Source organism: Tachypleus tridentatus, chromosome 13, assembly GCF_004210375.1.
Source record: "Tachypleus tridentatus isolate NWPU-2018 chromosome 13, ASM421037v1, whole genome shotgun sequence".
NCBI lineage: Eukaryota > Metazoa > Arthropoda > Merostomata > Xiphosura > Limulidae > Tachypleus > Tachypleus tridentatus.
In genome coordinates this window covers 273,180,303-273,202,692 of record NC_134837.1, presented here as the reverse complement: position 1 = coordinate 273,202,692, position 22,390 = coordinate 273,180,303, and the positions used below count along the sequence as shown (strand labels likewise).

The 22,390-nt window shown below is 35.7% G+C and overlaps 4 non-coding genes across 4 annotated transcripts; all 4 read right to left on the bottom strand.

Moving 5' to 3' along the window:
- Positions 1–2,148: 2,148 nt before the first annotated feature.
- LOC143241155 (U4 spliceosomal RNA) lies at positions 2,149–2,289 on the bottom strand. Its single transcript, XR_013022219.1, has one exon. It is a non-coding gene; the product is annotated as a U4 spliceosomal RNA (small nuclear RNA).
- An 8,620-nt stretch (positions 2,290–10,909) lies between these two features.
- Positions 10,910–11,050, bottom strand: LOC143241154 (U4 spliceosomal RNA). The gene has a single exon (XR_013022218.1). It is a non-coding gene; the product is annotated as a U4 spliceosomal RNA (small nuclear RNA).
- A 5,094-nt stretch (positions 11,051–16,144) lies between these two features.
- On the bottom strand, positions 16,145–16,285 carry LOC143241153 (U4 spliceosomal RNA). The gene has a single exon (XR_013022217.1). It is a non-coding gene; the product is annotated as a U4 spliceosomal RNA (small nuclear RNA).
- Positions 16,286–21,370: 5,085 nt separating this feature from the next.
- LOC143241152 (U4 spliceosomal RNA) lies at positions 21,371–21,511 on the bottom strand. The gene has a single exon (XR_013022216.1). It is a non-coding gene; the product is annotated as a U4 spliceosomal RNA (small nuclear RNA).
- Positions 21,512–22,390: the final 879 nt, after the last annotated feature.

Sequence of the window (22,390 nt, the reverse complement as noted above, 5' to 3'; positions counted from 1 at the left end):
TGAGGCAGATGTGTAAGTTTTCACTTGATTTGTAGCATACGTTGTATGCGTAGGTGTACTGTCGTTTATTAGGGCTATGTTATTTTCATCGATGAATTGTAATAGGTGTCTTCCATTTGTGTTGGTGAATTTCATCCAAAGTTCTTATTGTTTACCATTCAGATCACCTATTACAATTGTATTTTGTTTGTGGGAAAAGATGTTGTGGAACAGGTTTATGTCAATGCATTTGGTTGGCGAACAATAAATACTTGCTACTGTTATAATTGAATGGTTATCTAGCAGGTTATCAGCAGTTATATTTTCATCATTATTGCTGTTCATTTTAATTTCAATTACTGAAAGAATGTTTTTATGTAATAACATAATTCCTCTGTTGGTATCTTGGTTGATTGTTTTATCTTTTCTAATTGCTGTATAATTCCATATTTTAAATCTATTGTTAGGCTAAATGAGGGTTTCACTTAGAATAATAATATCAGGGTTAGTATCTTTTATTACGTCTTCGATCTCGTGTTTTTGGAAGCAAGTGCACCTTGGATGCTGATGCCTAAAAATCAGAAATAAGATCGAGCACACATTGATTTCAAGGACAACGGGACTTGGCGGCACACCTCTCGTGTGAACTGAGTAAAATTACGTTAATATAACCCCAGTACTGTTGTGTTCATTTCAGAAGATTGTGAACATGATAAGAGTAGACAAGATTGATATACAGGTACATCATATGAAAAAAAAAGTCGATTCTTTTCGCCGTTAGATGTATTTTGAACTCTTGTTATCGGTTAAAGAAGATAAATTATACAAGTTTCGGACTTTAGTATAGCTTTACGCTTGTTAAATTTCTAGCGAAAGCAGAAAGACTATGGATTTTTTCTTGTGTAAATGGTCACAACTGCTTGGCGTGGGTTTTAATAAAGTAAATTTAGCTACAACTAATGCCACATGACAAGTTTACAAGTTCATAGCTACACAATGGGTTAATCAGGCGTTGTCGACTGTAAAGAACGGACCAGTATCGTCGTCAACTTTTGTGGGGGTGGACAGATTGATTACTTTCGCCGTTACTTTGTGCACACCATACAAACAATAGAACACTTAGTGAAACACCTGTCGTTTTGCAAAGATTACACCAATATTTCCCAGTAAAGCAAAACACAACGCACACACAAAAAATCGGAATGCAATCATGTAGAAAAGAAAACATGAGAAAGTCATCTGGTATCGTCCGGGCATTCGTAGAGTAGACTTCTTACCTGTTATTGTAAGGTCTCTGTAACCACACTTTAATATTAATACAATAATCCTGACTGTACAGGTCACCACTCGCCCACTATATTCACTCGACATTGCTGCAGAAAACCAACCTATCCGTTGATATGGAAACAAAACATAATGTTCGTTTGTATTAGATTTGCACACGTGATAATAATATGCAAAATCAGTAGAGAAATTATAAAAACATTATTTCAGTTGAAACGATGATCAAAACTCCGAATACACTGAACGCTTCAATCAAGTATATCTAACCTATTTCCCACATAATTTATAGATAAACAGAATATTTGTTTGTGTATACAATTTTCTAGTATCGCAACATGCGCTAATCGCTGTAGCACGTTAAAAGTTTACAGTAGAACTCTAATTTTCTGCACAGCATAAGTGATAGATTGTTCAGTTAAGATAAACATAAGTACCGTAAATTTCTTCTCAGCTCACACTTCATTCACTCTATAATGACGTCAGTAGTTTTGAATTTGCTCTGTTAAAGATTTTTCACTCGTTTCATACTAGTTCAAGCATCTACGAGAGACAGTTGCATTGTTATTTTTTACGTTTTCGTTGCAAACGGCGAATATAACTTTTACTAATGCACTACGAGCATTCTATTTATGAAATAATCCTTTGAAAATCGTAGGCGATTTACAGACATTCGAAGTACTGTCCAGTTACAAGTTCTAAAACTGAAGCGTATATTTTGTTCTCTAACTGCTACTGGAACATTTACCCCTTTTCTATTATTTCAATAATGAACTTTTTAAAGTGGTCGAGTATAATGATCAATCTCCGTCTTCCGCTCTCATTGATGCGACTAGTACGAGTAATAGTAGAACGTTACACACTTTCTATTCTTATTTCACTTCGTAGCCTCAAACGAGGCCTGCAAAAATTGCCATAGCCGACGATATTTCACGTCGTCTTAGCGGGGTATTGGGAAAAGTTTTCAACTAGCAATAGTCGCGCCTCGGATTAACCTCACTGGCTACGACATCGCCTCTGCGCAAAGCTAATGCCACTAAAACTAAACTAACGTGGCAGGGGTTTAGTTTAGAGAGAGAGAAATCCGAAGAGTTCTCTCTCCAACTGGGGTGTTCAGGAACTTTGTAGTTCCTCTTCGTCCCCTTTCGTGGATTGTTATTAGGATTAAGTGGTGGTTTTTTTTTATTATTATTATTTTAATAATTTAATTATCGTTATTATTCTTGACTTTTTGGGTGGGGAATGTCTCACTAAATGGTCTTTTGGGTGGAGGCAAAGGTAGCAGTGGAAAGAAGGAAAGGTCGGGACCTGTCTCGAAAAGAAAAAGTTGGGTAGATGTGAACATGAATGTAATTCATTCAAGTTCAGATCAAATCAAACGGCCCGATTCTGGGTCTGGCAAAAAGGTTGCCTGGGCTGGGATCTAGAAATCCAATGCCTGAAGATTTTGATGTGGGGAAACGGGAGTACCCTGAGAAAACCATCTTTCACACGACAGGCGCCGAAAGTTTTGCCTGTCGTGCCCTGTACCTGAAAAAAAAAAAAAGGAATTCATGTTAATAACATAGTTTTTTATGTATTTAAACTCTTTGTTGAGTGGATTGTGATTCTTGAAATATATTGTATGGTGATATGTATTTTGTTGGTGCACTTGATAATTTGTGTAGTGATGCCGTTAGTTTGTTTCTGTTTTCTGCTTTTCGATAATATTTCAGAGAAAGTTCTGTTATTCTGTCTCTTATAGTTGGTAAATTACTAATTTGGTGTAGATAATTTGTTGGTGTAAAGATGGTAAACTGAATGCGGATTTTAATATTTTGTTTTGTTGCACTTGTATTTTTTTGGAGTGTGTTGTTTGACATGTTGTATAGTTACTTGACATCCGTACTCTATTAGTGGACGGATGTAAGCTTGTATATTTGTATAATGGTGTTCGGTGCGCATTTTGATTGTTTACCAGTTATAGTCTTTAGATATGAAATCCTTTTTCTTATTGATGAGTGTATATTGTTTATGTGTTTTTTCCATGTTAGTTTTGTGTCGAAAGTGACGCCAAGGAATGTGATGTTTTTGCTCATGTTGATGGTTGTGTTTCCAAGTGATAGATTTATTTTTCCTAGATTTTTCTTTGCTTCTTTAGTTTTCTATAGAAGGTGATTGCTTGTGTTTTTGTCGGATTTAACACGACCCTCCACTTGTTGCTCCATGTTGAGACGTTGTTTAGTGATTCTTGTACGCGAGACATGGCCATTACTGGGTTTCTGGAGGTGCTCCAGATTGCGATGTCATCTGCGTATTGTGAATTGTGTGTGTATGTTAGATTTGGAAAAGGTATGTCACTGACGAAAATTATGTAAAGAAGTGAGAGAGGACTGATCCTTGGGGCACTCCTGCCGTTATATTAAATAATTTGATATGGTTTTATTGACTTTTACTTGTGCTGTTCTATTGGTTAAAAAATTTGAAATCCATTTGACTATCGTAGGATTTATTTGTAGGTGGTTTAGTTTGTATATGATGGCATTGTGCCAAACGCTGTCGAATGCTTTTTGACATCTAGGAATACCCTGATGGTTACTTGATTGTTGTTAAGCTTTGTATATTGATTCGGTGAGTCGTGTGAGGTGATCTGTTGTTTGTCTATTTTTCTGGAGGCATTTTGAGATTCTGGAAGGATGTTGTTTGATTCGCAAAAAAAATGGAGGAGATTGGTTGAGATAATTCTCTCCATCAGTTTGCCAAGGCAGCTTAACAGACTGATGGGGCGGAAATTATCTGGATTTGTTCTGTTAGTTTGTTTCTTGGGGATCGTTGTTATGATGGCTTTTTTCCATGTGTCAGGGTAATACCCTGTCGCTAATGAAATGTTCATGATGTTTGTGAGGTGTTGTAGTAGGAGAGTGGAACTTTTTTTGAGAATAATATTTGGTATTTGGTCATGTCCGGGGAAGTGTTCTTCAAGTTTTGATATTAATCTTTAGTTCGGTTATGGTTATTTTTCTATTGATTGAATTTGAGTATGCTTCTAGTGTCTCTCCGGAAAACCTGGTGAGAATGAAGCTTGGTTTGCATTTATGTAGTTGTTGACATGGTGTTGGTGTTGTGTGTCGAAATCTACTGAGTTTAAATCGCTAAAAGCGGATTTGTAATAGTCAGCTAATAAGTCAGCTTTCTCTTCGTCCGTCCCTTGCGATTTTATTGTTGTGTGTGATGTGTTGTAACATGTGATTTGTGTTTTGTCTGACGCAATACTCTTGAATTTTTCCAGAATTCTTTGGGTTTTTCTTGGTTTTCTAAGTTTTGCAGAAGTTATGCCAATTGTTTTCTCTGACTTTTAATTTCTTTGTTTAATTTTTGTATTTGTTCTATTGATTTCTGTTTTAATGTGTGGATCACGTGTGATGTAGTGTATTCGTCGTAATTGTCTGCGTTTGATTATTAGTGCGTGAATTTCTGGTGTTAGAGTCCATTGAATAAGTGATTGTTTTCTTTTGATTTAGGAATTGTGTTTTTTTTGTGGCTTTCTTTATGGCTTCTGTAATTTGATCAACATATTTGTCTAGTTCTGTTTTGTTGTTTACATGTTCGATTGGGTGGGGTAGGTATGAGTCCAGAGAGGCATTTAAAAGTGAGCCAGTCTGTTTCAGTGTAGGTGTATGCGGAAGGAGTCACGTACGCCACAGCCGGGTGGCGAGGGTGAATCATACATGATACGGGGAAGTGGTCACTGGTGATTTCATCATGCACTTTAAAGTTAGATATTCTATTAACCATGTCCTTGGGTGCGATGATGAAATCGAGTACATCATATGAGCCGTGCTGGCGGCTGAGAAGTGTGTAGGTGTATTGTCATTAATTAATTGCATTTTATTGCTAGAAATAAAATTTTTTTATGCAGGATCCTCTGCGTGTGTCTCTGTTACCCCTTAATTCTGTGTGCGGTGAATTAAAGTCTCCAATAATAATTGGTTTGGGTTTATTGATTAACACATTTTGAAGGAAGTTAATGTCGATATTTTTGGTTGGTGAGCAATATATGGCTAGAATCGGAATAGTTAACCGGTTGTTAAAGTGTATATTACAAAAAAATGGTCTCATTAATGTCAGATTTAAATGAATCTTCTATCGAGATTAGATGCGATATTTTTGTACTAAAGTAAGTTATTATACCTCTGTTGTTTCTCTGAGTGAGGTATGTTGTGTGAGATGAATCCGGGGATTGTGGTGTTTTGTTTCTCTGTGCAAAGTGTTTCTGAAATGATGATTATGTTGGCGTTTATATGTTTGTTTATGTTGTATATTTCTAACCTTTTGTCTTTAAGATTTCCTTGGCAGTTGATGTGTAAGATTTTAATGTGTTGTATCATTGTGTTGTTTTATTTCCCTCGCGTGAATTTTAAGTGAAAGATGGTCTGGTTTCAGGTGAGGGAGGTTAAAATAGTGACTTGCAAGGCTGCAAACAGCCTTGAGTGACTCGTGCACGTCAGAATCGCTGCGGACCTCCAACAGAGTTTCCTCTGGCTTCGTCCTGCCCAGGCATAGTTCACCATCTTTCGCCAAATTAGCTTCACACTTTATATATAGTAAGACATCACGGTATACCACGTTGGTTTATGAATTAGTTTTTCTTAAATACGTGTACATTCTTTCTAGCGAATGAAACAGCATTCAAGTTGTTTGATTCAAATTTATTTATCTTCTAACACTTTTAAAGTGCTTTTGTACTTGCTTTCTGGTAAACTTCCTCTCACGCCTCTTTATACACTTTTGATGTTTTCATCATATAAAAAACTTTTGTGAGGATTTGTGCTTGGAAAACAAACCTGCCACCTATTGGCTCTATTGAGCATACGATCATGAGCCTAACAATTCTAATATTTTCTCTACCGTTTACTCCTTTTGGATAGATTAATAACTAGATAGATCAGGTCGTTTTCACCCTTGCTGTCGTAATAATGAAAAACGAAAACAGGGATCTCTTTCTCTCTCTCAATGTATATCGTTGTTTGGGTATATATGTGTGTATGCCCAGGAAGGATCAGGTGCACTTGACCTCTTCCTCCTTCCTTTTCCTTGTTGGTGTGAACTGCTTAGTATGTTAATAATTGTTACATGAGGGCCAGAGTAACCCACATTTACTCGGGCCCATTTCAGGGCAATGTCCATCTATTTTGCACCATCAGTTCCTTCACTAATGTCTAGCTCATAGGTGGCCTGTTTTTATTTTGGTACTTAATTATTATTATTCTATATATATATTGTATTTTTATTTGTTTATTTCTTTTCTTTATTTTTTCAATTATTTTATTTTAATGATCTAATATATAAATTAATCGGGAAGAGGCGTTTAGGATTATCTTCCTCATACATGCAGTACCTGTCGAGTTCGCATAATAGTTCATTTTTGTTCTCCAATTTTATCAAAATATGTTATTGTACTATGTAGGAAGCTATCTGCTATTGTTTGTGTGATTGAATATTTATGCATAAACTTTGAAGAGGTGGTTTTAGGTACTCTTTATGCTGTCGTAACTAGTGTATTTTGTAATTTTTCAATTGTTCTTTGCTTACGTTAATCCATGCTGGAGCTACATAGTCTGTTACATGTCTTATGTATGTTTTGTATATTTTGAGGATGTTTTCAGGTGTTTCTCCACTGTATTTACCAGTTAAACTTCTAGCATAGTTCGTTCTTCGCCAGATTTTAGTTTGTATATTATTTACATGGTTTGTCCATGTACGTTTAGAATCATACGTTAATCCTAGAAACTTTGGTGACGTAGAAATCTGGAGAAGTGCTCCATTAATGTAAATCTGTGGTTGTGCTTTCTGATGTTTCGTTCACTTTGAAAATATCACTTTGTTCAGTGTTTGCCGTGTTTATTTTGATCCTCTATTTTTGGCTGTATTCACATGTTCTGTTTAGGTGCGCTTGTATGTTTGTGGCTCTTATTGCTGGTGTGGGGGCACTTTTCCAAAGTGCTACATCATCAGCGAACTGTGACGAGCATCCATGATTTGGATCTTTAAGTGGCATATTATTCACATGCATGATGAAGAGAATAGTACTAACCATCCCTCCTATAGGGACGCCACGCCGGCTTCTGGAGTGAAGAACTCCGAGAAAATTCCCTCTACATTGTCTGTTTCCCAAAACGTTGGAGAGCCGGCGAATAATTCCACGCGATAGTCCCATTTCATTCATACGGAACCGGAGACCATTGTGCCATACAGTGTCGAATGCCTTCTCGATGTCGAGGAAGCAAGCGACAATGCATTCTTTTGTTGTTTTTTTTTTTTTAATTAAAGCTATTTGTTATTGTTCCAGTTAACCTAACTAAATGATCTGTCGTTTGTCCAAATTTTCTCGATCCGTTTTGTTCCTCAGGTAATTTTGATGCTATCTCCAAAAATGTGGAGAGTCTATTACTTATTATTCGTTCAAGAATTTTGCCTACACAGCTGCTCAGGCTGATTGGTCGATAACTGTTTGGCTTATTGGCTGGATTAGCTTCTTACTATATTAGCTTGCTTCCAAGAAACTGGGACGTAGCCAGAGTAAAATGACAAATTAAAGAATGCTAATAGATGGTCAAATAATTTCGGAGTGCCTTTTGATGAGAATTGTACGTATGCCGACATTTTCTGGTGATTTGTTTTTTGAGTTCTTAACTGCTTGTTTGAGTTCTGTTGGTGTGATTTCTTTTGTTAAGTAGTAGATTATTTTAGCCTTTTGTGTTGTTGTTGTTAATATTGACTGGGAAATATAGTTTGTATAGTTCTTTGTTACACGATTGTTTAGAGCATTGTAAAAATATTTGTTCATGTCTGAGTCGATATGTGTTTTGAAGGTGTTTTGCAGTTGTTGTCTGAAGGCTTCTGCTTTTTCTTTGTCGGTGTGCGCTGAGGCGTTATTATGTTCTAGTGTTGGGCACTTTCTTGTTGTGGCTTCGTTGGTGAGTCTTTTTAGATGCGACGAAAACTTTCTAGGGTCTTGTTTTTTCATTTAGTTGAGAGCAGAAGTTATCCCATTTTTCCTGTTTTCACAATTTAATTTCTGTTCTGATTTTATTTCTGACACTGTTTGTTTGTGTTTTTATTTCTTTACCTCTTGTTGCCATGAACTGTCTTGTTAATTGTCTTCGTTGTTTTATCAGTGTTATTTGTTGCACGTTTGGTTTCCATAAGTTATTTACAGTTTTATGTTGTTGCTTTGGTACAGTGTTCGTTGCTTGCTTTTAGTAAACACTTCGTGATTATTAGACTATAAGTATCAATTTCTGTTTTGTTGTTGGCTGTATGCTTAACATTATCCGGTAATATGTTGCCTAATTCTTTTTGATATTCTTGTCAATTGGCTTTTTCGTAGTCAAATTTGTCTTGTTATATCTTTATGGGGGACGAGATCGAAGACACACCATATTGGTAGATGATCACCGCCACCATCTTTTTCCACATTAAAATTTAATAACTTTTGTCTGATATTAAAGGAGGTGAGGCAGATGTGTAAGTTTTCACTTGCATTTGTAGCATACGTTGTATGCGTAGGTGTACTGTCGTTTATTAGGGCTATGTTATTTTCATCGATGAATTGTAATAGGTGTCTTCCATTTGTGTTGGTGAATTTCATCCAAAGTTCTTATTGTTTACCATTCAGATCACCTATTACAATTGTATTTTGTTTGTGGGAAAAGATGTTGTGGAACAGGTTTATGTCAATGCATTTGGTTGGCGAACAATAAATACTTGCTACTGTTATAATTGAATGGTTATCTAGCAGGTTATCAGCAGTTATATTTTCATCATTATTGCTGTTCATTTTAATTTCAATTACTGAAAGAATGTTTTTATGTAATAACATAATTCCTCTGTTGGTATCTTGGTTGATTGTTTTATCTTTTCTAATTGCTGTATAATTCCATATTTTAAATCTATTGTTAGGCTAAATGAGGGTTTCACTTAGAATAATAATATCAGGGCTAGTATCTTTTATTACGTCTTCGATCTCGTGTTTTTTGGAAGCAAGTGCACCTTGGATGCTGATGCCTAAAAATCAGAAATAAGATCGAGCACACATTGATTTCAAGGACAACGGGACTTGGCGGCACACCTCTCGTGTGAACTGAGTAAAATTACGTTAATATAACCCCAGTACTGTTGTGTTCATTTCAGAAGATTGTGAACATGATAAGAGTAGACAAGATTGGATATACAGGTACATCATATGAAAAAAAAAAGTCGATTCCTTTTCGCCGTTAGATGTATTTTTGAACTCTTGTTATCGGTTAAAGAAGATAAATTATACAAGTTTCGGACTTTAGTATAGCTTTACGCTTGTTAAATTTCTAGCGAAAGCAGAAAGACTATGGATTTTTTCTTGTGTAAATGGTCACAACTGCTTGGCGTGGGTTTTAATAAAGTAAATTTAGCTACAACTAATGCCACATGACAAGTTTACAAGTTCATAGCTACACAATGGGTTAATCAGGCGTTGTCGACTGTAAAGAACGGACCAGTATCGTCGTCAACTTTTGTGGGGGTGGACAGATTGATTACTTTCGCCGTTACTTTGTGCACACCATACAAACAATAGAACACTTAGTGAAACACCTGTCGTTTTGCAAAGATTACACCAATATTTCCCAGTAAAGCAAAACACAACGCACACACATAAAAAATCGGAATGCAATCATGTAGAAAAGAAAACATGAGAAAGTCATCTGGTATCGTCCGGGCATTCGTAGAGTAGACTTCTTACCTGTTATTGTAAGGTCTCTGTAACCACACTTTTAATATTAATACAATAATCCCGACTGTACAGGTCACCACTCGCCCACTATATTCACTCGACATTGCTGCAGAAAACCAACCTATCCGTTGATATGGAAACAAAACATAATGTTCGTTTGTATTAGATTTGCACACGTGATAATAATATGCAAAATCAGTAGAGAAATTATAAAAACATTATTTCAGTTGAAACGATGATCAAAACTCCGAATACACTGAACGCTTCAATCAAGTATATCTAACCTATTTCCCACATAATTTATAGATAAACAGAATATTTGTTTGTGTATACAATTTTCTAGTATCGCAACATGCGCTAATCGCTGTAGCACGTTAAAAGTTTACAGTAGAACTCTAATTTTCTGCACAGCATAAGTGATAGATTGTTCAGTTAAGATAAACATAAGTACCGTAAATTTCTTCTCAGCTCACACTTCATTCACTCTATAATGACGTCAGTAGTTTTGAATTTGCTCTGTTAAAGATTTTTCACTCGTTTCATACTAGTTCAAGCATCTACGAGAGACAGTTGCATTGTTATTTTTACGTTTTCGTTGCAAACGGCGAATATAACTTTACTAATGCACTACGAGCATTCTATTTATGAAATAATCCTTTGAAAATCGTAGGCGATTTACAGACATTCGAAGTACTGTCCAGTTACAAGTTCTAAAACTGAAGCGTATATTTTGTTCTCTAACTGCTACTGGAACATTTACCCCTTTTCTATTATTTCAATAATGAACTTTTTAAAGTGGTCGAGTATAATGATCAATCTCCGTCTTCCGCTCTCATTGATGCGACTAGTACGAGTAATAGTAGAACGTTACACACTTTCTATTCTTATTTCACTTCGTAGCCTCAAACGAGGCCTGCAAAAATTGCCATAGCCGACGATATTTCACGTCGTCTTAGCGGGGTATTGGGAAAAGTTTTCAACTAGCAATAGTCGCGCCTCGGATTAACCTCACTGGCTACGACATCGCCTCTGCGCAAAGCTAATGCCAAATTAGCTTCACACTTTATATATAGTAAGACATCACGGTATACCACGTTGGTTTATGAATTAGTTTTTCTTAAATACGTTTACATTCTTTCTAGCGAATGAAACAGCATTCAAGTTGTTTGATTCAAATTTATTTATCTTCTAACACTTTTAAAGTGCTTTTGTACTTGCTTTCTGGTAAACTTCCTCTCACGCCTCTTTATACACTTTTGATGTTTTCATCATATAAAAAACTTTTGTGAGGATTTGTGCTTGGAAAACAAACCTGCCACCTATTGGCTCTATTGAGCATACGATCATGAGCCTAACAATTCTAATATTTTCTCTACCGTTTACTCCTTTTGGATAGATTAATAACTAGATAGATCAGGTCGTTTTCACCCTTTCTGTCGTAATAATGAAAAACGAAAACAGGGATCTCTTTCTCTCTCTCAATGTATATCGTTGTTTGGGTATATATGTGTGTATGCCCAGGAAGGATCAGGTGCACTTGACCTCTTCCTCCTTCCTTTTCCTTGTTGGTGTGAACGGCTTAGTATGTTAATAATTGTTACATGAGGGCCAGAGTAACCCACATTTACTCGGGCCCATTTCAGGGCAATGTCCATCTATTTTGCACCATCAGTTCCTTCACTAATGTCTAGCTCATAGGTGGCCTGTTTTTATTTTGGTACTTAATTATTATTATTCTATATATATATTGTATTTTTATTTGTTTATTTCTTTTCTTTATTTTTTCAATTATTTTATTTTAATGATCTAATATATAAATTAATCGGGAAGAGGCGTTTAGGATTATCTTCCTCATACATGCAGTACCTGTCGAGTTCGCATAATAGTTCATTTTTGTTCTCCAATTTTATCAAAATATGTTATTGTACTATGTAGGAAGCTATCTGCTATTGTTTGTGTGATTGAATATTTATGCATAAACTTTGAAGAGGTGGTTTTAGGTACTCTTTATGCTGTCGTAACTAGTGTATTTTGTAATTTTTCAATTGTTCTTTGCTTACGTTAATCCATGCTGGAGCTACATAGTCTGTTACATGTCTTATGTATGTTTTGTATATTTTGAGGATGTTTTCAGGTGTTTCTCCACTGTATTTACCAGTTAAACTTCTAGCATAGTTCGTTCTTCGCCAGATTTTAGTTTGTATATTATTTACATGGTTTGTCCATGTACGTTTAGAATCATACGTTAATCCTAGAAACTTTGGTGACGTAGAAATCTGGAGAAGTGCTCCATTAATGTAAATCTGTGGTTGTGCTTTCTGATGTTTCGTTCACTTTGAAAATATCACTTTGTTCAGTGTTTGCCGTGTTTATTTTGATCCTCTATTTTTGGCTGTATTCACATGTTCTGTTTAGGTGCGCTTGTATGTTTGTGGCTCTTATTGCTGGTGTGGGGGCACTTTTCCAAAGTGCTACATCATCAGCGAACTGTGACGAGCATCCATGATTTGGATCTTTAAGTGGCATATTATTCACATGCATGATGAAGAGAATAGTACTAACCATCCCTCCTATAGGGACGCCACGCCGGCTTCTGGAGTGAAGAACTCCGAGAAAATTCCCTCTACATTGTCTGTTTCCCAAAACGTTGGAGAGCCGGCGAATAATTCCACGCGATAGTCCCATTTCATTCATACGGAACCGGAGACCATTGTGCCATACAGTGTCGAATGCCTTCTCGATGTCGAGGAAGCAAGCGACAATGCATTCTTTGTTGTTGTTTTTTTTTAATTAAAGCTATTTGTTATTGTTCCAGTTAACCTAACTAAATGATCTGTCGTTTGTCCAAATTTTCTCGATCCGTTTTGTTCCTCAGGTAATTTTGATGCTATCTCCAAAATGTGGAGAGTCTATTACTTATTATTCGTTCAAGAATTTTGCCTACACAGCTGCTCAGGCTGATTGGTCGATAACTGTTTGGCTTATTGGCTGGATTAGCTTCTTACTATATTAGCTTGCTTCCAAGAAACTGGGACGTAGCCAGAGTAAAATGACAAATTAAAGAATGCTAATAGATGGTCAAATAATTTCGGAGTGCCTTTTGATGAGAATTGTACGTATGCCGACATTTTCTGGTGATTTGTTTTTGAGTTCTTAACTGCTTGTTTGAGTTCTGTTGGTGTGATTTCTTTTGTTAAGTAGTAGATTATTTTAGCCTTTTGTGTTGTTGTTGTTAATATTGACTGGGAAATATAGTTTGTATAGTTCTTTGTTACACGATTGTTTAGAGCATTGTAAAAATATTTGTTCATGTCTGAGTCGATATGTGTTTTGAAGGTGTTTTGCAGTTGTTGTCTGAAGGCTTCTGCTTTTTCTTTGTCGGTGTGCGCTGAGGCGTTATTATGTTCTAGTGTTGGGCACTTTCTTGTTGTGGCTTCGTTGGTGAGTCTTTTAGATGCGACGAAAACTTTCTAGGGTCTTGTTTTTCATTTAGTTGAGAGCAGAAGTTATCCCATTTTTCCTGTTTTCACAATTTAATTTCTGTTCTGATTTTATTTCTGACACTGTTTGTTTGTGTTTTTATTTCTTTACCTCTTGTTGCCATGAACTGTCTTGTTAATTGTCTTCGTTGTTTTATCAGTGTTATTTGTTGCACGTTTGGTTTCCATAAGTTATTTACAGTTTTATGTTGTTGCTTTGGTACAGTGTTCGTTGCTTGCTTTTAGTAAACACTTCGTGATTATTAGACTATAAGTATCAATTTCTGTTTTGTTGTTGGCTGTATGCTTAACATTATCCGGTAATATGTTGCCTAATTCTTTTTTGATATTCTTGTCAATTGGCTTTTTCGTAGTCAAATTTGTCTTGTTATATCTTTATGGGGGACGAGATCGAAGACACACCATATTGGTAGATGATCACCGCCACCATCTTTTTTCCACATTAAAATTTAATAACTTTTGTCTGATATTAAAGGAGGTGAGGCAGATGTGTAAGTTTTCACTTGCATTTGTAGCATACGTTGTATGCGTAGGTGTACTGTCGTTTATTAGGGCTATGTTATTTTCATCGATGAATTGTAATAGGTGTCTTCCATTTGTGTTGGTGAATTTCATCCAAAGTTCTTATTGTTTACCATTCAGATCACCTATTACAATTGTATTTTGTTTGTGGGAAAAGATGTTGTGGAACAGGTTTATGTCAATGCATTTGGTTGGCGAACAATAAATACTTGCTACTGTTATAATTGAATGGTTATCTAGCAGGTTATCAGCAGTTATATTTTCATCATTATTGCTGTTCATTTTAATTTCAATTACTGAAAGAATGTTTTTATGTAATAACATAATTCCTCTGTTGGTATCTTGGTTGATTGTTTTATCTTTTCTAATTGCTGTATAATTCCATATTTTAAATCTATTGTTAGGCTAAATGAGGGTTTCACTTAGAATAATAATATCAGGGCTAGTATCTTTTATTACGTCTTCGATCTCGTGTTTTTTGGAAGCAAGTGCACCTTGGATGCTGATGCCTAAAAATCAGAAATAAGATCGAGCACACATTGATTTCAAGGACAACGGGACTTGGCGGCACACCTCTCGTGTGAACTGAGTAAAATTACGTTAATATAACCCCAGTACTGTTGTGTTCATTTCAGAAGATTGTGAACATGATAAGAGTAGACAAGATTGGATATACAGGTACATCATATGAAAAAAAAAAGTCGATTCCTTTTCGCCGTTAGATGTATTTTTGAACTCTTGTTATCGGTTAAAGAAGATAAATTATACAAGTTTCGGACTTTAGTATAGCTTTACGCTTGTTAAATTTCTAGCGAAAGCAGAAAGACTATGGATTTTTTCTTGTGTAAATGGTCACAACTGCTTGGCGTGGGTTTTAATAAAGTAAATTTAGCTACAACTAATGCCACATGACAAGTTTACAAGTTCATAGCTACACAATGGGTTAATCAGGCGTTGTCGACTGTAAAGAACGGACCAGTATCGTCGTCAACTTTTGTGGGGGTGGACAGATTGATTACTTTCGCCGTTACTTTGTGCACACCATACAAACAATAGAACACTTAGTGAAACACCTGTCGTTTTGCAAAGATTACACCAATATTTCCCAGTAAAGCAAAACACAACGCACACACATAAAAATCGGAATGCAATCATGTAGAAAAGAAAACATGAGAAAGTCATCTGGTATCGTCCGGGCATTCGTAGAGTAGACTTCTTACCTGTTATTGTAAGGTCTCTGTAACCACACTTTTAATATTAATACAATAATCCTGACTGTACAGGTCACCACTCGCCCACTATATTCACTCGACATTGCTGCAGAAAACCAACCTATCCGTTGATATGGAAACAAAACATAATGTTCGTTTGTATTAGATTTGCACACGTGATAATAATATGCAAAATCAGTAGAGAAATTATAAAAACATTATTTCAGTTGAAACGATGATCAAAACTCCGAATACACTGAACGCTTCAATCAAGTATATCTAACCTATTTCCCACATAATTTATAGATAAACAGAATATTTGTTTGTGTATACAATTTTCTAGTATCGCAACATGCGCTAATCGCTGTAGCACGTTAAAAGTTTACAGTAGAACTCTAATTTTCTGCACAGCATAAGTGATAGATTGTTCAGTTAAGATAAACATAAGTACCGTAAATTTCTTCTCAGCTCACACTTCATTCACTCTATAATGACGTCAGTAGTTTTGAATTTGCTCTGTTAAAGATTTTTCACTCGTTTCATACTAGTTCAAGCATCTACGAGAGACAGTTGCATTGTTATTTTTACGTTTTTCGTTGCAAACGGCGAATATAACTTTTACTAATGCACTACGAGCATTCTATTTATGAAATAATCCTTTGAAAATCGTAGGCGATTTACAGACATTCGAAGTACTGTCCAGTTACAAGTTCTAAAACTGAAGCGTATATTTTGTTCTCTAACTGCTACTGGAACATTTACCCCTTTTCTATTATTTCAATAATGAACTTTTTAAAGTGGTCGAGTATAATGATCAATCTCCGTCTTCCGCTCTCATTGATGCGACTAGTACGAGTAATAGTAGAACGTTACACACTTTCTATTCTTATTTCACTTCGTAGCCTCAAACGAGGCCTGCAAAAATTGCCATAGCCGACGATATTTCACGTCGTCTTAGCGGGGTATTGGGAAAAGTTTTCAACTAGCAATAGTCGCGCCTCGGATTAACCTCACTGGCTACGACATCGCCTCTGCGCAAAGCTAATGCCAAATTAGCTTCACACTTTATATATAGTAAGACATCACGGTATACCACGTTGGTTTATGAATTAGTTTTTCTTAAATACGTTTACATTCTTTCTAGCGAATGAAACAGCATTCAAGTTGTTTGATTCAAATTTATTTATCTTCTAACACTTTTAAAGTGCTTTTGTACTTGCTTTCTGGTAAACTTCCTCTCACGCCTCTTTATACACTTTTGATGTTTTCATCATATAAAAACTTTTGTGAGGATTTGTGCTTGGAAAACAAACCTGCCACCTATTGGCTCTATTGAGCATACGATCATGAGCCTAACAATTCTAATATTTTCTCTACCGTTTACTCCTTTTGGATAGATTAATAACTAGATAGATCAGGTCGTTTTCACCCTTTCTGTCGTAATAATGAAAAACGAAAACAGGGATCTCTTTCTCTCTCTCAATGTATATCGTTGTTTGGGTATATATGTGTGTATGCCCAGGAAGGATCAGGTGCACTTGACCTCTTCCTCCTTCCTTTTCCTTGTTGGTGTGAACGGCTTAGTATGTTAATAATTGTTACATGAGGGCCAGAGTAACCCACATTTACTCGGGCCCATTTCAGGGCAATGTCCATCTATTTTGCACCATCAGTTCCTTCACTAATGTCTAGCTCATAGGTGGCCTGTTTTTATTTTGGTACTTAATTATTATTATTCTATATATATATTGTATTTTTATTTGTTTATTTCTTTTCTTTATTTTTTCAATTATTTTATTTTAATGATCTAATATATAAATTAATCGGGAAGAGGCGTTTAGGATTATCTTCCTCATACATGCAGTACCTGTCGAGTTCGCATAATAGTTCATTTTTGTTCTCCAATTTTATCAAAATATGTTATTGTACTATGTAGGAAGCTATCTGCTATTGTTTGTGTGATTGAATATTTATGCATAAACTTTGAAGAGGTGGTTTTAGGTACTCTTTATGCTGTCGTAACTAGTGTATTTTGTAATTTTTCAATTGTTCTTTGCTTACGTTAATCCATGCTGGAGCTACATAGTCTGTTACATGTCTTATGTATGTTTTGTATATTTTGAGGATGTTTTCAGGTGTTTCTCCACTGTATTTACCAGTTAAACTTCTAGCATAGTTCGTTCTTCGCCAGATTTTAGTTTGTATATTATTTACATGGTTTGTCCATGTACGTTTAGAATCATACGTTAATCCTAGAAACTTTGGTGACGTAGAAATCTGGAGAAGTGCTCCATTAATGTAAATCTGTGGTTGTGCTTTCTGATGTTTCGTTCACTTTGAAAATATCACTTTGTTCAGTGTTTGCCGTGTTTATTTTGATCCTCTATTTTTGGCTGTATTCACATGTTCTGTTTAGGTGCGCTTGTATGTTTGTGGCTCTTATTGCTGGTGTGGGGGCACTTTTCCAAAGTGCTACATCATCAGCGAACTGTGACGAGCATCCATGATTTGGATCTTTAAGTGGCATATTATTCACATGCATGATGAAGAGAATAGTACTAACCATCCCTCCTATAGGGACGCCACGCCGGCTTCTGGAGTGAAGAACTCCGAGAAAATTCCCTCTACATTGTCTGTTTCCCAAAACGTTGGAGAGCCGGCGAATAATTCCACGCGATAGTCCCATTTCATTCATACGGAACCGGAGACCATTGTGCCATACAGTGTCGAATGCCTTCTCGATGTCGAGGAAGCAAGCGACAATGCATTCTTTTGTTGTTGTTTTTTTTTAATTAAAGCTATTTGTTATTGTTCCAGTTAACCTAACTAAATGATCTGTCGTTTGTCCAAATTTTCTCGATCCGTTTTGTTCCTCAGGTAATTTTGATGCTATCTCCAAAAATGTGGAGAGTCTATTACTTATTATTCGTTCAAGAATTTTGCCTACACAGCTGCTCAGGCTGATTGGTCGATAACTGTTTGGCTTATTGGCTGGATTAGCTTCTTACTATATTAGCTTGCTTCCAAGAAACTGGGACGTAGCCAGAGTAAAATGACAAATTAAAGAATGCTAATAGATGGTCAAATAATTTCTGGAGTGCCTTTTGATGAGAATTGTACGTATGCCGACATTTTCTGGTGATTTGTTTTTGAGTTCTTAACTGCTTGTTTGAGTTCTGTTGGTGTGATTTCTTTTGTTAAGTAGTAGATTATTTTAGCCTTTTGTGTTGTTGTTGTTAATATTGACTGGGAAATATAGTTTGTATAGTTCTTTGTTACACGATTGTTTAGAGCATTGTAAAAATATTTGTTCATGTCTGAGTCGATATGTGTTTTGAAGGTGTTTTGCAGTTGTTGTCTGAAGGCTTCTGCTTTTTCTTTGTCGGTGTGCGCTGAGGCGTTATTATGTTCTAGTGTTGGGCACTTTCTTGTTGTGGCTTCGTTGGTGAGTCTTTTAGATGCGACGAAAACTTTCTAGGGTCTTGTTTTTCATTTAGTTGAGAGCAGAAGTTATCCCATTTTTCCTGTTTTCACAATTTAATTTCTGTTCTGATTTTATTTCTGACACTGTTTGTTTGTGTTTTATTTCTTTACCTCTTGTTGCCATGAACTGTCTTGTTAATTGTCTTCGTTGTTTTATCAGTGTTATTTGTTGCACGTTTGGTTTCCATAAGTTATTTACAGTTTTATGTTGTTGCTTTGGTACAGTGTTCGTTGCTTGCTTTTAGTAAACACTTCGTGATTATTAGACTATAAGTATCAATTTCTGTTTTGTTGTTGGCTGTATGCTTAACATTATCCGGTAATATGTTGCCTAATTCTTTTGATATTCTTGTCAATTGGCTTTTCGTAGTCAAATTTGTCTTGTTATATCTTTATGGGGGACGAGATCGAAGACACACCATATTGGTAGATGATCACCGCCACCATCTTTTTCCACATTAAAATTTAATAACTTTTGTCTGATATTAAAGGAGGTGAGGCAGATGTGTAAGTTTTCACTTGCATTTGTAGCATACGTTGTATGCGTAGGTGTACTGTCGTTTATTAGGGCTATGTTATTTTCATCGATGAATTGTAATAGGTGTCTTCCATTTGTGTTGGTGAATTTCATCCAAAGTTCTTATTGTTTACCATTCAGATCACCTATTACAATTGTATTTTGTTTGTGGGAAAAGATGTTGTGGAACAGGTTTATGTCAATGCATTTGGTTGGCGAACAATAAATACTTGCTACTGTTATAATTGAATGGTTATCTAGCAGGTTATCAGCAGTTATATTTTCATCATTATTGCTGTTCATTTTAATTTCAATTACTGAAAGAATGTTTTTATGTAATAACATAATTCCTCTGTTGGTATCTTGGTTGATTGTTTTATCTTTTCTAATTGCTGTATAATTCCATATTTTAAATCTATTGTTAGGCTAAATGAGGGTTTCACTTAGAATAATAATATCAGGGCTAGTATCTTTTATTACGTCTTCGATCTCGTGTTTTTTGGAAGCAAGTGCACCTTGGATGCTGATGCCTAAAAATCAGAAATAAGATCGAGCACACATTGATTTCAAGGACAACGGGACTTGGCGGCACACCTCTCGTGTGAACTGAGTAAAATTACGTTAATATAACCCCAGTACTGTTGTGTTCATTTCAGAAGATTGTGAACATGATAAGAGTAGACAAGATTGATATACAGGTACATCATATGAAAAAAAAAGTCGATTCCTTTTCGCCGTTAGATGTATTTTGAACTCTTGTTATCGGTTAAAGAAGATAAATTATACAAGTTTCGGACTTTAGTATAGCTTTACGCTTGTTAAATTTCTAGCGAAAGCAGAAAGACTATGGATTTTTTCTTGTGTAAATGGTCACAACTGCTTGGCGTGGGTTTTAATAAAGTAAATTTAGCTACAACTAATGCCACATGACAAGTTTACAAGTTCATAGCTACACAATGGGTTAATCAGGCGTTGTCGACTGTAAAGAACGGACCAGTATCGTCGTCAACTTTGTGGGGTGGACAGATTGATTACTTTCGCCGTTACTTTGTGCACACCATACAAACAATAGAACACTTAGTGAAACACCTGTCGTTTTGCAAAGATTACACCAATATTTCCCAGTAAAGCAAAACACAACGCACACACATAAAAATCGGAATGCAATCATGTAGAAAAGAAAACATGAGAAAGTCATCTGGTATCGTCCGGGCATTCGTAGAGTAGACTTCTTACCTGTTATTGTAAGGTCTCTGTAACCACACTTTTAATATTAATACAATAATCCCGACTGTACAGGTCACCACTCGCCCACTATATTCACTCGACATTGCTGCAGAAAACCAACCTATCCGTTGATATGGAAACAAAACATAATGTTCGTTTGTATTAGATTTGCACACGTGATAATAATATGCAAAATCAGTAGAGAAATTATAAAAACATTATTTCAGTTGAAACGATGATCAAAACTCCGAATACACTGAACGCTTCAATCAAGTATATCTAACCTATTTCCCACATAATTTATAGATAAACAGAATATTTGTTTGTGTATACAATTTTCTAGTATCGCAACATGCGCTAATCGCTGTAGCACGTTAAAAGTTTACAGTAGAACTCTAATTTTCTGCACAGCATAAGTGATAGATTGTTCAGTTAAGATAAACATAAGTACCGTAAATTTCTTCTCAGCTCACACTTCATTCACTCTATAATGACGTCAGTAGTTTTGAATTTGCTCTGTTAAAGATTTTTCACTCGTTTCATACTAGTTCAAGCATCTACGAGAGACAGTTGCATTGTTATTTTTACGTTTTCGTTGCAAACGGCGAATATAACTTTTACTAATGCACTACGAGCATTCTATTTATGAAATAATCCTTTGAAAATCGTAGGCGATTTACAGACATTCGAAGTACTGTCCAGTTACAAGTTCTAAAACTGAAGCGTATATTTTGTTCTCTAACTGCTACTGGAACATTTACCCCTTTTCTATTATTTCAATAATGAACTTTTTAAAGTGGTCGAGTATAATGATCAATCTCCGTCTTCCGCTCTCATTGATGCGACTAGTACGAGTAATAGTAGAACGTTACACACTTTCTATTCTTATTTCACTTCGTAGCCTCAAACGAGGCCTGCAAAAATTGCCATAGCCGACGATATTTCACGTCGTCTTAGCGGGGTATTGGGAAAAGTTTTCAACTAGCAATAGTCGCGCCTCGGATTAACCTCACTGGCTACGACATCGCCTCTGCGCAAAGCTAATGCCAAATTAGCTTCACACTTTATATATAGTAAGACATCACGGTATACCACGTTGGTTTATGAATTAGTTTTTCTTAAATACGTTTACATTCTTTCTAGCGAATGAAACAGCATTCAAGTTGTTTGATTCAAATTTATTTATCTTCTAACACTTTTAAAGTGCTTTTGTACTTGCTTTCTGGTAAACTTCCTCTCACGCCTCTTTATACACTTTTGATGTTTTCATCATATAAAAAACTTTGTGAGGATTTGTGCTTGGAAAACAAACCTGCCACCTATTGGCTCTATTGAGCATACGATCATGAGCCTAACAATTCTAATATTTTCTCTACCGTTTACTCCTTTGGATAGATTAATAACTAGATAGATCAGGTCGTTTTCACCCTTTCTGTCGTAATAATGAAAACGAAAACAGGGATCTCTTTCTCTCTCTCAATGTATATCGTTGTTTGGGTATATATGTGTGTATGCCCAGGAAGGATCAGGTGCACTTGACCTCTTCCTCCTTCCTTTTCCTTGTTGGTGTGAACGGCTTAGTATGTTAATAATTGTTACATGAGGGCCAGAGTAACCCACATTTACTCGGGCCCATTTCAGGGCAATGTCCATCTATTTTGCACCATCAGTTCCTTCACTAATGTCTAGCTCATAGGTGGCCTGTTTTTATTTTGGTACTTAATTATTATTATTCTATATATATATTGTATTTTTATTTGTTTATTTCTTTTCTTTATTTTTCAATTATTTTATTTTAATGATCTAATATATAAATTAATCGGGAAGAGGCGTTTAGGATTATCTTCCTCATACATGCAGTACCTGTCGAGTTCGCATAATAGTTCATTTTGTTCTCCAATTTTATCAAAATATGTTATTG